The sequence below is a fragment of the Pristiophorus japonicus genome, chromosome 5 (genome assembly GCF_044704955.1).
Source record: "Pristiophorus japonicus isolate sPriJap1 chromosome 5, sPriJap1.hap1, whole genome shotgun sequence".
NCBI lineage: Eukaryota > Metazoa > Chordata > Chondrichthyes > Pristiophoridae > Pristiophorus > Pristiophorus japonicus.
Window position 1 is genome coordinate 137,278,339 of NC_091981.1, and position 14,271 is coordinate 137,292,609.

Genomic DNA, 14,271 nt, shown 5'->3' on the forward strand with positions numbered 1-14,271 from the left:
CTACAATTCGCCTTATGTGGTGGATTACCAGAGATACGCATTAAAGGATCAAAATATCAAACGCTACATCTGTACATACGTAAATAAATACATATGAATTTCTCAAAGCGTTTTGGTACTCTTATCAACACAGAAATAAGGTCGAGCTTGCTTTGAGAGTCTAACCTAATCTCACTCTATGTAAGGTGGATAATTTATATTGCTTCCTTATTTACCGGGTCTTGTTTGGTCTTTTCCACCTCGGTGATGTCCTGTAGCATGGGCCTTGAGTCAAATCGTTGGTTTCTCAATTCAAGATCAGAAATCCAGCCAATGTTAACGACTCATAATTTTAATTCCACTGTTTTCAGTGTTTCTAACTCCGAATTTAATTCAGTGACCGTCTTTGAAGACTCAATTGTTTTTAAGAGGGGGTTATCAGTAAGTAATTTGTCTGAAATTGTACTGGATGAAAAATAAAAATCGCTAAATATAGCATGGCATCAAAACATCTTCGACCTGTGTATACAGATTGGTCGCCATTTTTACAGCTTTAGAAAAAGTTTCAAAATTGCCAAAAATAATCCATCCCTTAAAGTTAACATTACTATAACATACACAAGTAGACTGTTAACTACTTTAAAAAAACGATATAGAACCACATATAAAAATAATGTTTCCTTTAAGACGTAGACTGGCGAGTTGTCTAGTAAGGTCTTTCAGTTTGCATGGGCCACAGCTTTTCAAGGTTTGAGCGCAGCGTGAAAGCTATTGAAGCTTTCAGGAAATTCTAGGAACCTTGAGAACATTCGAGTATCAAGGGTGAGATTAGGCAGCGCAGACAAAGAGCCGTCCGAGTCTCAATGTCGCTCTATATTCAGGATCAGCGCCCTGTTAAAAATTATCTGATTCCTTTGTGTGTGGCATTTTATTGGGCCTCCTTTGTCTACCCGCAGTCCAATTTTCAGCACTGCGGCTCTTCATTGGTGAGGTGGCGGTTGTTTTGCAGTGTAGATTAAAGGCAGCGTAGTTTTTTTTGCTTAGAATATGAAAGCAATGTGTTTGGTATTGCTTTGAAATCGAACGTTCAAGTGTTATTACGTGTGCCCGCTGTGCACAAAATGACCAATGGCCTGACTGCCCACCGAGGTCTCAAGGAGTGTTTTCATGTGCGAGGCGTGACATAAGGTTTCATTATAATGGCCTGTCAAAATTAGTTGGCGCAGTCTGAATCTGACCTTCCCTACAAATTATTGGTCTGACAACAGGGAGTCATCATTCACTTCATCAATGATTTGTTTTTTCAACTTCTGCGAGGTAGTTGATCATCTGTATTGACTCGGTCAAGAATGCACTGGAGGCACACATTTCCCTGAGATCTTCAGGTTTTAATGAATGGAAATAATACCTCGACATATATGCATTTTATGACATGCAAACACTGTAAGCTCATATTTCACGTTGTTTTCAGTTGTTTGGACTTGATAAGAGTGCCTCACTTTCTGAGGATTTCAAAACAATGCACTTACAGTATGTCTGAAAGACTGTGGAAAGCAAGTTTCAAAATTATAAATGATCTTGCAAAACATTATTAAATAAGGATGCATCATCAATTATGCCGACTGGTAAAAAGAAAACCTACTAAAATTAAGAAAGTGATTCAGGGATTTAAACATCTGCAGCCCCACACAATTTCTCCAGTGGGTTATATGTCCTCTGACTTGGCGAGTTCTGGCTTTTCAAGGAGCTGTGACTTACCCTAAAGCACCCTGCCCTCTTCATCCCATCTTAATTTTCCAGGAAGACAGGAAGAATCTGGATTGTAGGATTTTGATACATTATTATCAATTTAAAAAAAGCAAATTACTGCGGATGCTGGAAATCTGCAACAAAAGCAGAAAATGCTGGAAACACTCAACAGATCTGTCAGCTTCTGTGGCGAGAACAGACGCCTGTATGCTTCTAATGTGAATCAGAATTGAACAATACGAGGCGAGCGGGCATTTTATTGTAGCCAGAGTAAGGGGATAGGGAGAATATATATATTTAGAAAACAAACATCATCATCATAGGCAGTCCCTCGAAATGAGAATGATTTGCTTCCACACAAAAAAGGATGAGTTCACAGGTGTTTCAATGAAGGATCTAATATTTCAGGTCCTGAACTACATAGTGTAGGGTAGAAGATGCCTGTGCGTGGATTTTTTTAACGTGTGGTGGCCCTTGCACACCAGCCACCACACGGGCTTGACAGAGCTAGGTCTTGGTCCAGTGGCAAGGCGACTGGAGGCCTGCTCTGCTGCACGGGCATAGTGCGTGCACATATCGCAGTGTGGGCTGGCTTGTGCTGCCCCTGGGCTCTCGACTTCTGGCCCTGAACTCGTGCCTCTTCTGGGCCCCGATCACGTCCTTCTTTTGCCGCTCCTTTGCCCCGATCTCACTGCTCCTGCTGTACAATAAACATTAATGATTTGGATGAGGGAATTGAGTGTAATATCTCCAAGTTTGCAGATGACACTAAGCTCGGTGGCAGTGTGAGCTGTGAGGAGGATGCTAAAAGGCTGCAGGGTGACTTGGATAGGTTAGGTGAGTGGGCAAACGCGTGGCAGATGCAGTATAATGTGGAAAAATGTGAGGTTATCCACTTTGGTGGCAAAAACATGAAGGCAGCATATTATCTGAATGGCGGCAGATTAGGAAAAGGGGAGGTGCAGCGAGAGCTGGGTGTCATGGTACATCAGTCATTGAAAGTTGGCATGCAGGTTCAGCAGGCGGTGAAGAAGGCAAATGATATTTTACCCTTCATAGCTAGGAGATTTGAGTATAGGAGCAGGGAGGTCTTACTGCAGTTGTACAGGGCCTTGGTGAGGCCTCACCTGGAATATTGTGTTCAGTTTTGGTCTCCTAATCTGAGGAAGGATGTTCTTGCTATTGAGGGAGTGCAGCGAAGGTTCACCAGACTAATTCCCGGGATGGCAGGACTGACATATGAGGAGAGACTGGATCGACTGGGCCTGTATTCACTGGAGTTTAGAAGGATGAGAGGGGATCGCATAGAAACATATAAAATTCTGACAGGACTGGACAGGTTAGATGCAGGAAGAATGTTCCCGATGTTGGGGAAGTCCAGAACCAGGGGACATAGTCTAAGGATAAGGGGTAAGTTATTTAGGACTGAGATGAGAAGAAACTTCTTCACTCAGAGAGTTGTTAACCTGTGGAATTCCCCACCGCAGAGAGTTGTTCATGCCAGTTCATTGGATATATTCAAGGGGAGTTAGGTATGGCCCTTACGGCTAAAGGAATCAAGGGGTATGGAGAGAAAGCGGGAAAGGGGTACTGAGGTGAATGATCAGCCATGATCTTATTGAATGGTGGTGCAGGCTCGAAGAGCCGAATGACCTACTCCTACACCTATTTTCTATGTTTCTATGTTTACCTGCCCATGCTCCAATCACCGACCTGGACCTTGATGACGTCCCTCTTCGCTGCCGTCGCCCTCCTGCACCAGCTCGCGCTTTACCTTGCAGTGGTATGCCACCACGCTGTCCATGGGCCATCGCTTGCTGCTCCTTTTATGGCCCCGACCTACCGCTGATGGTCTCTCGCAGGTCGGCGCCACCATGCTGGCCAAACAAACAAACACAGAGACGAATGGCCGAATAGCCTCCTTCTGTGCCGTTAATTGCTATGATTCTTTCTTTCTGAGAGAATATCACATGTGTAATGATGTAACAGATCATCTAATTCCATAATAGATGGAAGCATTAAGACATAACCAAACAAGGGATATGTAAATAGTCAAGTAAGTGGGAGGCCAAGAGAAATGCAAGAGAATGGGAGAGATGGAAAATGTGAATGACTTGGAATCAAGTATGAAATGAAAACAGGTTTCATGATGAGGATAACCTTTGAAGTTACCAAAGTAAAAGTTGACACCAGAGAGTTGAGCTTTGTTGGAGCAGAGCACAAAGCCAATGACAGAGAGGTCAGAGTAGGAATGGGAAGGGGAGGAAAAGTGGCAAGCCACAGGTAACGAGAGGACAGAATGGAGATATTTGGAAAAGTAGTCAAGTAATCCACATTTAGCTTCCCCAAAGTAGACAAGGACACCATAACGTGAGTAGTGAATACTGAATACTAGATTAGAGGAAGTACAGGTAAATTATTGTCCCATATAGAAGGAATGTCTGCGGCCCTGGACAGCCCTGTGGCGGGAGCTTAATGGCCAGGTGTTTCATTTCCTGCATTTGTACAAGAAGGTGTCAGAGAATGGTGGAAGAGTAAACCAGAGTGTTGCAGATGGAATGGTTCCTCTTGAAGGTGGAGAGTGGGGAGGAGGAACATAGGAACAGCAGTCCCTGGAGCCTGCTCCACCAAAGATGTGTTTGATGGTGGGATCACGTTGGAGGTGGCAGAAATGGCCAAAGATTATCTGGAAAATACAGAGACCCGTGGATTGGAAGGTGAGGATCAGGTGAATCCTGTCATTATTGAAAGAGGAGGGGATCAAGGAAGAAACATAGGGAATAGGACAGACCCAGCCAAGTGTTGACTGCAGAGGAAAGGAGGACATTTTGAAAGTTCTGGTGCAGAAGATTGAATCATAAGATTGATGGAGGCAGAGAAACTAGGAAATCGGGATGGAGTCTTTAGAGGACATGAGGTGGAAAGAAATATACTCCAGGGAGTTGTCAGTGTTAATGGGCATGTAATAGATGTCAGTGGAAAGCCCATTCCAAAAGATAAAGAGAGAGAAATACAGAAAGGGAAGGGAAGAGTCAGATAAGACCTGCAAAAAGGTGAGGGATGGATGGAAATTGGAAGTATCTCTAATATAACTCAGTGATGGTGAATGAGTACTGCTTTGAAGTGTATCAAGATAGGCACATTATTCTTAACTTTTATGATATTTTTGTAATTTGGATTCCTTATAGTCGTTTGGTCATATTACATATGTCAATAGCAATGCAGAATATTTCACCCTTCTCTGTCATTTTGGATCAGTTGGTAGAACTCTCATATTTGAGAGAGACGGTGAGGGGTTCAGGCAACTCCAGGTTTTGAGCGCATAATCTAGGCTGGTATTTCAATGCAGTAGTGAGAGAGTATTGTATTGTCAAAGATGCAAGTGTCTGCATGAGACATTAAACCAAGCTGTCTGCCTGTTCGGGTGGACATAAAAGATTCAGGGTACTATTCAGAACTTTGCCAGGAAGCAGCATGAAACTGCTCATTGGAGCACCAAACCTCAACTGAATGCAACAGAGAGATTAAGTTTTGAGGCTTCACTTTGCTCAGTTCCCCAACTCAACTTTGCTGCTCATTGAGGTATTTTATGAAGGCCAGACATCTCCATCAGGGGGGAATAAAATCAGTAGAAATGACCTAATTGTCAAGCACCACTGGGTATGGTAGACTAGTGGTTATTGTGCTGGACTAATGCAAATCCCACCATGGCAAGTTGTAAAATTGAATCCAGAAAATCTGGCAATTTCTGGGCTAGCACCAGAAAATGTCCATGAAAATTGTTGGATTGCCATGATAGTTCACCAATGCCCTTCAACTCAGATTAGCTGATCAGCCAACTTAATGCAGGGAAGAAAACCAGCCACTCTTACCTGGTCTGGTCTATGTGTAATAAACTCCTAATGGCCTCAGAGCAACTAAGGATGGGCAATAAATTCTGCATCACCAGTGCTGTACACATCCAAAGAACAAATACATATTAAAAAACCTGATCAGCCAATGTTCTGGGATCAGACAACCCATCTTGCCTCTTGGCCTCCAACATGAATGGCAGAAGGTGGTGCAAAAATGGTGTACACTCTTCATAGGATTGAATTAATAATTTCAAACTGCAGCAGGTGTAATATGATAAAATTATACTGCTCCCCAATGGTTGAGTGGCTTAATGCACTGGCCAGTATGATACCGAGGTTTACAGACCAAATATCTGATCTGCATGATGTTAACAAAACTGGTGACAGTTGAGACACTTTTTGCTGGACTCTCCTTTGTTGGTGGGACTGATATCTGCCCTTGTGACTCTACTGCTAACCCACTGCAATTAATTTTTTGGCATGCAGGAATATTTAAAATGTTGCAGTAATTTAAAGGAGCACACGGGGTGTCAGAAACTGGAAAGGCCCCCAGATTCCTGAACACATAAATGGAGGTCTTTATGGCAGAAGTGAGGATCAGAAGAGCAAGCTTGTTGGGCACTGATGGCAGGAGGCCGCATAAAGGGTGGCATTGTCTGGGGGGAGGTGGCAGAGGCAGTCAATGAAACCTTCTCAATCACAAATATTGCTACACAGTATTGGAAGAGATTCAATGACCTCACAGGTGTAGCTAAGGTAAGACTAGACACTCCTGCCAAAGCCTCCATCATACTGCCTTTATTCACCACCTTACCTATCATTTGCTTTCTGTTTCCACATCTGGGTGTTAGGGAATTCACTAATGCAATGGCCAAAATTTCAAAACACTCAAGCACCATCTTAACTAACGTCCACTTTGTCAAATTACATAGCCAACCATGAGGGCTTCTGCTAATTTTCAAGGACATTTCATTTAAAGGTAAAAAGCACTTACCTCTCATCGTCATGACATGCATGCACTGATATTGGGCAAATGTCCAAATCACTCATATACTTTTAATGCGATGAAAGCATCAGAGCATCTTCCTTGACATCTGGCATTGGCCTGCAAGATAAATTAATTGCCATTAAACAGTAACTGGACATTAATAGAATGAAAGCCTTTTCTGTTCATAAAGTTGAGGGATTGTAATTTTTCTGTCAACTACTCCTTACACCTGTAAGAATCCTGCCAGTCTGCAGAACTAGATAGCTATCTCTTTTCGATAGAGTTGCATAGAATGTATAGCACAGAACCAGACTATTCGGCCCAACTGGTCTAAGCTGGTGTTTAATGCTCCACACAAGCTTCCTCACACCCTACTTCATCCAACCCTATCAGCATATCTTTCTCCCTCATGCACTTATCTAGATTTCCCTTGAATGCATCTATGCTAGTTGCCTCAACTACTCTCTGATAATGAATTCCAATCTTTGTGTAAAGATATTTCTCCTGAATTCCCTATTACATTTATTATGACTATCTTATATTTATGGCCCCTAGTTTTGGACTCCGCACACATGGATAGATCTTCTCTACATTTATTCTATCAAACATTTTTATAATTTTAAGGACCTCTATTAGGTCACGCCTTTAGTTTTCTCTTTTCTAGAGAAAAGAGCTCCTGCCTGTTCACTCTTTCCTGGTAATTAGAACCTGAAAGTTATAACCTCTTTGTCTGCTTCCATGGGAAGGAAAGAAATTTTGTAACCCTCCTGAATATAGCATTAACAACCTTCTTGTGGTGAGCAACTTCGTGACAAATGTGGCAAAGGTTACCAGGTGCTGCCTGGAAGGATTCAGTCTCAAATAAATTCAAGACAGTGATGACTTTGACTGATACAGAAATGCTATTCTTCTGGTGAAAGTGGGCTGCAGGTCTTCAGCCAGCTGTTGGTATAACTTTCCAATCGTCTCCAGGTGAAGCACAAACTTAAGTCACTGAGGACAAAATTTTTTCCGTGGAGTCGGGTCAGGTGCGTAACGGGTTGAGAATGTGATTTTCTGCTCAGCGCGTTCCTAAGGTTGACTTTAACTTAATAACCCCACTTAAAGCAGTCATGCACATTTCCTGGCCCAATTGAATGGAGTTAGTCTGATGAGCACTGATATTTAAAGCAGCCTTGCACTCAGCTCATTTGAAGGGTGCTAGAGGAGTGTGGAAGGTGAAATACAAAGGCATGAGTACCGTTTTGTACTATCAATGATGGATACTCAAAGGCAGAAGGCACCCTGATTTTCTGATGTATCTCTGCATAATCTGATGGAGGCCGTGAGAGCACGCAGGGAGGTCGTGCTCCCCGCAGAAAGGCGCAAGACACCTCCCAAAGACACTGAAAGGGCCTGGCTGGAGACAGCAGAGGAGGTCAGCAGCAGGGGGCATCCCAACAACCTGGTGACAGAATCACATCTCATATAGCCACATGGATGTCTCAGGACTGACAGGGGAGGATAAAGAAAAAAAGGGACGCTTATGTCATATAGGAAAGTTAAGAGGCAAAATTTAAAAGGATATTAAGAATGCTAAGAGAGAGCATGAAAAATTATTTGCTAGTAATATTCAGGAAAACCCTAAGATGTTCTGTGAACATATTAAGAGTAAGAGGGTAACTAAAGAAAGGGTAGGGCCTATTAGAGGGTAATCTTTGTGTGGAGGTGGAAGATGTTGGTAAGATTCTTAACGAATATTTTGTATCTGTTTTCACAAAGGAAAGGGGCAATGCAGATACTGCTATCAAGGAGGAGTGTGATATTCTGGATGAAATGAACATAGTGAGAGAGGAAGTATTAAGAGGTTTAGCAGCTTTGAAAGTAGATAAAATCCCAGGCCCAGATGAAGTGCATCCCAGGCTGTTGAGCGAAGTAAAAGAGGAAATAGCAGAGGCCTTGACCATCATTTTCCAGCAATCTTTGCATTTGGGCATGGTGCTGGAGGGTTGGAGGACTGCTAATGTAGTACCCTTGTTTAAGAAGCGAGAAAGGGATAGGCCGAGTAATTACAGGCCTGTCAGCCTAACCTCAGTGGTGGGAAAATTATTGGAAAATATCCTGAAAGACAGGATACATCTACGTTTGGAAAGGCAAGGATTAATTAGGGACAGTTAGCATGAATTTGTTAAGGGAAGATCGTGTTTGACTAACCTGATTGAATTTTTTGAGGAGGTAGCCAAGAGCGTTGATGAGGGTAGTGCGTACCATGTTGTGTATACGGAGTTTAGCAAAGCTTTCGATAAGGTCCCACATGGTAGACTGGTAACAAAGATTAAAGACCATGGGATCCAGAGCAAAGTGACAAGTTGGATCCAAAATTGGCTTGGATGTAGGAAGCAAAGGGTAATGGTTGATGGATGTTTTTGTGACTGGAAGGATGTTTCCAGTGGGGTTCCGCGGGGCTCAGTGCTGGGTACCTTGCTTTTTGTGGTATATGTCAACGATTTAGATTTGAATATAGGGAGTATGATTAAGAAGTTTGCAGACGACACTAAAATTGGCTGTGTGGCTAATAATGAAGAGGAAAGTCATGGGCTGCAGGTGGATATCAATCTACTGGTCAGTTGGGCAGAGCAGTGGCAAATGGAATTTAATTCAGAGAAGTAAGGGAGGGCTAATAAGGAAAGGGTATACACATTAAGCAGTAGGCCACTTAATAGTGTAGATGAACAAAGGGACCTTGGAGTGCTTGTCCACAGATCCCTGAAAGTAGCAGGCCAGGTGGATAAGGTGGTTAAAAAGGCATACGGAATACTTGCCTTTATTGGCCGAGGCATAGAATATAAGAGCTGGGAGGTTATGCTTAAATTGTATAATACTTTGGTTAGGCCACAGCTGGAATACTGCGTGCAGTTCTGGTCGCCGTATTATAGGAAGGACGTGATTGCACTAGAGAGGTTGCAGAGGAGATTTACTAGGATGCTGCCTGGAATGAAGAATCTTAGTTATGAGGACAGATTGGATAGGCTGGGTTTGTTCTCATTGGAACAGAGGAGGTTGAGAGGAGACTTCATCGAGATGTACAAAATATTGCGGGGCCTGGACATAGTGGATAGTAAGGGTCGATTTCCATTGGTGGAGGGGTCTATTACGAGGGGGCATAGTTTTAAGGTGGTTGGTGGAAGGTTTAGAGGGGATTTGGGGGGGTGCTTCTTTGCGCAAAGGGTTGTGGGAACCTGGAACTCGCTGCCTAGAAGAGTGGTGGTTGCAGAAACCCTCACCACTTTTAAGAGACGGTTGGATGGGCTCTTATAGTGCCACAACCTGCTGGATTATGGACCGATAGCTGGTAATTGGGATTAGACTGGATGATCTTTTGCTGGACAGCGCAGATATAATGGTAAGTACCGCAGGGAATAGAATACGGCCAGGATGATCTCCTGGATTAGTTTCGATCGCCTGGATGGGTCGGAGAGAAATTTCCCAGATTTTTTTTCTCCCTAAATTGGCCTAGGTTTTTATCTGGTTTTTTCCTCTCCCAGGAGATCACATGGCTCCGGTTGGGGTGGGGTGTAGAATGTTTCGGTATAAGGGGTGTCATAGATGTGTGAAGCAGACTGGTTAGGCTGGATGCTCTTTGCCTTTCCGTCATTGTTCATAGGTTTTTATGTAATCTTCAGGGCTGCTGACCAAGGATCTTGCAGCTCTTAGTCAGCTGGCATTGACACGATGGTCCGAAATGGCCTCCTTCTGCGTTGTAAATTTCTATGTTTCTATGTTTCTATGGCATACAGCAGTCACTCATATGGCGATTGATGTCAGCAGCCAGTGAATGTTCATGTGCATAATGTTATTGGTACCCATTCTTATTATAACACTTCTAATTCATCTCTTTACTCTTCCATAGGTCCACCAAATGCCTGCCCGCCCTGAGCACTGTCCAGTCGGAAAAGGAAGATGACTCCTCAGAGGAAGTTGCAGCCTCTGAGTGTGCACCGTTAGCAGACCCAAGCGCACCCAGCACCAGTTCAGATACACACACCTCGGTGGGTCCTTTGTGACATAGAGTAGTGTTGTCACCTGGTGTCTCACATTTCACAAGTGAGCAAGAGCAGATGGTGTTTACAGGGAGAGCACTGGAGACTCCTTGCTGGAGGGCGCAGGATGCTTCAGGTTCTGCTGATCTGCATGCAGACGATGAGTCTCGGGGCCATTGAGAAAGAGGGTGATCTTGGAGGGGCAGCAACAAATACATGATGCTCTAGCATCTTTTGTAGCCGTGATGTCTGCAAATGTGCAGAGAATGGAGGAGTCCATCTCCAACATGAGCATCACCCTGTTGCAGACGATGGCGACGATGTGCTCTTCCATGGAAAGGATGGCCACCTGCATGGAGCAACTAATGTGCCAGTCACATGAGCACATGAGAGCTATTGTCAACAGATGGCAGTCACTTATAGACCTCATCTTTAGGAGGGACATAAACTTAGACTTGGGCATTTATCGCCCCACTGATGTGCAGCCAGGTGCTCTGCAGCTCCTTGCTAGCAGGGAAGTGCGGGTGACTCACGAGAGGGATGATGGTGAGAGGGAACATGGATATGTAAAGAGAAAAAGGTGAGTAAAGACAAACGTAGGTCCCCTTGCAGTCAGAATCAGGGGAAATCATAACGGGGAACAAAGAAATGGCAGACCAATTGAACAAGTACTTTGGTTCGGTATTCACTAAAGAGGACACAAACAACCTTCCGGATATAAAAGGGGTCAGAGGGTCTAGTAAGAAGGAGGAGCTGAGGGAAATCCTTATTAGTCAGGAAATTGTGTTGGGGAAGTTGATGGGATTGAAGGCCGATAAATCCCCAGGCCTGATGGACTGCATCCCAGAGTACTTAAGGAGGTGGCCTTGGAAATAGCGGATGCATTGATAGTCATTTTCTAACATTCCATAGACTCTGAATCAGTTCCTATGGAGTGGAGGGTAGCCAATGTAACTCTACTTTTTAAAAAAGGAGGGAGAGAGAAAACAGGGAATTATAGACCGGTCAGCCTGACATCAGTAGTGGGTAAAATGATGGAATCAATTATTAAGGATGTCATAGCAGCACATTTGGAAAGAGGTGACATGATAGGTCCACGTCAGCATGGATTGGTGAAAGGGAAATCATGCTTGAAAAATCTTCTGGAATTTTCTGAGGATGTTTCCAGTAGAGTGGACAAGGGAGAACCAGTTGATGTGGTGTATTTGGACTTTCAGAAGGTTTCGACAAAGTCCCACACAAGAGATTAATGTGCAAAGTTAAAGCACATAGGATTGGGGGTAGTGTGCTGACGTGGATTGAGAACTGGTTGTCAGACAGGAAGTAAGGAGTAAGAGTAAATGGGTACTTTTCAGAATGGCAGGCAGTGACTAGCGGGGTACTGCAAGGTTCTCTGCTGGGGCCCCAGCTGTTTACATTGCACATTAATGATTTAGACGAGGGGATTAAATGTAGTATCTCCAAATTTGCGGATGACACTAAGTTGGGTGGCAGTGTGAGCTGCGAGGAGGATGCTATGAGGCTTCAGAGTGACTTGGATAGGTTAGGTGAGTGGGCAAATGCATGGCAGATGAAGTATAATGTGGATAAATGTGAGGTTATCCACTATTGTTGTAAAAACAGGAGACAGACTATTATCTGAATGGTGACAGATTAGGAAAAGGGGAGGTGCAACGAGACCTGGCTGTCATGGTACATCAGTCAGTGAAGGTTGGCATGCAAGTACAGCAGGCGGTTAAGAAAGCAAATGGCATGTTGGCCTTCATAGCGAGAGGATTTGAGTACAGGGGCAGGGAGGTGTTACTACAGTTGTACAGGGCCTTGGTGAGGCCACACCTGGAGTATTGTGTACAGTTTTGGTCTCCTAACTTGAGGAAGGACGTTCTTGCTATTGAGGGAGTGCAGCGAAGGTTCACCAGACTAATTCCCAGAATGGCGGGACAGACATATCAAGAAAGACTGGATCAACTGGGCTTGTATTCACTGGAGTTCAGAAGAATGAGAGGGTATCTCATAGAAACGTTTAAAATTCTGATGGGTTTAGACAGGTTAGATGCAGGAAGAATGCTCCCAATGTTGGGGAAGTCCAGAACCAGGGGTCACAGTCTAAGGATAAGGGGTAAGCCATTTAGGACTGAGATGAGGAGAAACTTCTTCACCCAGAGAGTGGTGAACCTGTAGAATTCTCTACCACAGAAAGTTGTTGAGGCCAATTCACTAAATATATTCAAAAAGGAGTTAGATGTAGTCCTTACTACTTGGGGGATCAAGGGGTATGGCGAGAAAGCAGGAATGGGGTACCGAAGTTGCATGTTCAGCCATGAACTCATTGAATGGTGGTGCAGGCTCGAAGGGCCGAATGGCCTACTCCTGCACCTATTTTCTATGTTTCTATGTTTCTATTTCTCTCCTGTTGCGTCACCCTCAGTCAGAGCCCCACATGCCTCCTTGGAACCCGATGGCCGAGTCTGCTCCTGCCGTCATTCAGATGAGACATTAAACTGAGACCCCGTCTGCTCTCTCAGTTGTACATAAAAGATCCTGTGGCACTCTTTCGAAGAAGAGCAGGGGAGTTATCCTCGGTGTCCTGGCCAATAGTTATCCCTCAATCAATATAACAAAAACAGATGATCTAATCATTATCACATTGATGATTGTGGGAGTTTGCTGTGTGCAAGTTGGCTGCCGCGTTTCACACATTACAACAGTGACTACACTCCAAAAGTAATTAATTGGCTTTAAAGTGCTTTGAGACGTCCGGTGGTCGTGAAAAGCGCTATATAAATGCAAGTTTTTTTTTCATTCTGTCGAACCCGTTCAAATATATATTTTCTTCCTTTTCATTGTAAGCGTGATTGCTAATGTTATTATTAAGCCATAGGCCACACATATTCTGCTCCTGTGCTGATAAAATATGTTCTGATGATGAGAAGTTTCTCACTATATTTAAAATGACTAGTTTAAAAAAAACATTTGGAAAACATTTTCTTATGAATAGTGATCACGATGTGGTGACTAGGAAAAGCATGCACATGCACCATTTGTATTTTATTAATACATATTAATAGGAAAATAATACATATTTAATTTATTTTTTAAATTGCGTATTTATCTGTAAAATACATTCAATCTGCCTTCCTTTTGTGAGCCTTGTAGGCTTAACTAACTATAAATGGTCCATAAATAAATATAATTTATTTGTTTTGAGCAAGATTGTTAATTGTGACAAAAAATTATGATAGGAATGTAGAATTTTTTAATTACTACATGCATGTAGCTTTTACATCTTGCAAAGATGACACAAGAACACACATCTAACATATTACTCAGAAACATTAATACAGGCATTTATCTTATAATGAAAGCTCTAAAGCTCACTTTTGGTTTTTCATTCAAAATGTCAATCACATGCTCTGAAGGATGTTCCATGAGCAGTCTTTACAAGTGATTGCATTGTAACATCCTGTTTTACTGTCCTCTACTGGACAAATAATGAATGTGTCCAGAAGATTTTTCCTTTGCATTTCTCCAACGTCCATCTGCATTTAACTGAGGGGATGCTATCGTTCTTTTGTGTGTCTCTGATTGTGACACACTATCAAACTGTTGCTGATATTATAAAAGTCACATCATTTTTTCTCTCTTTGGATGTGTTCTGTGGTTTGATACAATTAAATTGTCC